Source organism: Otolemur garnettii, unplaced genomic scaffold (genome assembly GCF_000181295.1).
Source record: "Otolemur garnettii isolate 467f Iridium unplaced genomic scaffold, OtoGar3 scaffold00047, whole genome shotgun sequence".
Lineage (NCBI taxonomy): Eukaryota > Metazoa > Chordata > Mammalia > Primates > Galagidae > Otolemur > Otolemur garnettii.
In genome coordinates, this window is record NW_003852442.1 from 3684616 (window position 1) to 3687404 (window position 2789).

The window sequence follows — 2789 nt, forward strand, 5'->3', positions numbered from 1 at the left end:
CCCAGCTACTTGGGAGGCTGAGGCAAGAGAATCGCTTAAGCCCAAGAGTTGGAGGTTGCTGTGAGCTGTGATGCTACAGCACTCTACTGAGGGCGACAGAGTGAGACTCAGTCTCAAAAAAAAAAGTTAATGTGCATCCACGGCTTCAGAGATTGACCAAATTTGAGTAACAAGGGAGATATTTTAATAAGGAGGCCTACATTAGTCTGTGGCAATTTGCTGTATATCAGGAGAGACATACATTCAATTAACCGTGTGTAAATGTTGTGACATTGTGATTTTAACATCTTGGGTTGTCTAGCAGCAATAGGAAACACAGATGGTACCAGTCTTTCTGCCAGCTCGTCAGGCCATGACTTCCCTTGGCTGCAGCTTCCAGAAGAGCAGAACGGCTCTGGTATCCTGCTCAGAGTGCCAAAAATGTAGGGGCAAAGGGAAAACTTGCCCTTTGCCCTTTGAATGGTTGCTGCAAATCACGTGACAAAAGGCAGATTAATAGAAGAGGCATACAATGCATGGGAGAGGAGAGGAAATCAGAGAGATTACTGCCAAATGTCCCAGTGGGGTACAGAAGCTAATAGACCTTTTTTTTCACAGGGAGGGAGTAAATGGGGAATGTAGACAATTCTTTCTTTTTTAATTCAATTTTACTTCTTTTATTTTTTAAATAATACTAACTCATTTAGCCAAAGTGATAATCAAAAGATTTCAAAGACCAAAAGGACGCTTTACTCTTGGAAAGAGAAGGGACTCAGTTTTTCAAACAAACCTAATAAAGTCAGCAGGAGGCAAACTCTCTCTCTCTCTCTCTCTTTGTTGTGGTTTACTCAAAAGGTGAACAAAAATCTTTTACTATTTCCTATGAATACTACACAAAAATCTTCTTTCCAAGAAAAAACCAAAACCTTTGCATCAGTGAATTATTAACGCTAAAGAGGATTTTAATGAAATCTTACGGACAAATCCATCCAATTTCAATCAGCTTATTTTATTTATTTATTTATGTGAGACAGATTTAATTTATTTATTTCACTTTGTTGCCCTGGGTAGAGTGCTGTGGTGTTGTAGCTCACAGCAACCTCAAACTCTTGGGCTCAAGTGATCCTCTGGCCTTAGTCCCAAGTAGCTGGGACTATAGACACACATTACATCTAGTCTTGTTCTTGCTCAGGTTGGTCTAGAACTCCTGCAATCCACCTGCCTGGACCTCCCAGAGTGCTAGGATCACAGGCGTGAGCCACCTTGCCCCGCCATCAATCTCAATCAGCTTTGACCAGGTAAGATTTCCATAACCCTTTTATAATATCTTACAGCTTCCCTCATTCTTCCTTTCCCTGACTTTCTATGTCTGTTTAATCTATCATTCTCTTTTCAAACCTCTGAGCTCAGGGCAATCCACCCGCCTCGGCCTCCCAGGGTGCTAGGATTACAAGTGTGAGCCACCATGCCTGGCCTATCATTCTCTTTTCCTTCAATTTAAAACAATCTTTATGTAACTTTTAGACCAGTGATTTTCAACTGGTGTGCTGCCGCACACTGGTGTGCCATGAAAGGATCTTTGGTGTGCCCCCAAAATTATAAAGATCATTAATTAAATTAATTTTTGAAAGAAATTCAAAGCACAGTAAGTGTTCTTTTTTACTCTCTCTCTCTCTCTTTTTTTTGGTCAATATAATTTAAGTGTGCTGTGGAAGTTTAACTATAGGTTCAAGGATGCCATGAAATAAAAATGGTTGAAAAACACTGCTGCAGACAAAATTACTTTTCCTTTAAATAAAACCATTCTCGCGCGGCCCGGCGCCCAAAAGAAGAAGGCCACGGCGCCAAAAGCAAGAAGGGGGGGGGTCAAAACCAGCCCTGGCCAAAAACTGAAAACAACAACAAAAAAAAAACCCAATAACTATTCTCATGTCCTTCTTATCACCTTTTCTTTACCAAAAACACACCTTACGTTCCTTGTACATTCTGTATACAGAATTGTTTCTCTCATATTGAGTGATTTTGTTTATATGTATTAACTAATTTGAACTCCTAATAACCCTAATTTCCATTAAAATTCTGGTGTTTTTCAGGATATTGTGGTCATTACCAGAACCTAGTTTTGGTTTTCCTTAATTGCAAGTTGTGGGGTGTGCAGGCTTCTAAGATGGGATTCCAGGCTTTGTTTTGGAGCTCTGAAGCAGAGTGATTTCATTTTATGGGTCACACATCATACTTTCTTGACGTGTGAGGAACCCCCTCCCATACACACACACATCTGGTGTCAAATACTCTGTGCCAGTTGGGAGCATCTAGTAGGAGAAACTGAAACTTTTTCTTTCTATAGTCAAACACTATAACAGATTCACTGATTCCAGGGATTATAATGTGCACATCTTTGAGGAGGGGGAAATTACTCTGCCTACTACAGGTGCTAATTCTGATTTTATTTATTTATTTGAGACAGAGCCTCAAGCTACCACCCTGGGAAGAGTGCCATGGCGTCACAGCTCACCACAATTTCCAACTCTTGGGCTCAAGTGATTCTCTTGCCTCAGCCTCCCGAGTAGCTGGGACTATAGGCACCTGCCACAATGCCTGGCTATTTTTTTTTTGTTGTTGTGGTTGTCATTGTTGTCTAGCTGGCCCTGGCCAGGTTCAAACCTGCCAGCCTCAGTGTATGTTGCACTGTGCTACAGGCCCTGATCCCTAATTCTGATTTTAAAAGTGCTATGGAGCTCAGCACCTGTGGCTCAAGTGGCTAAAGCGCCAGCCACATATACCTAAGGTCGTGGGTTCGAATCCAGCCC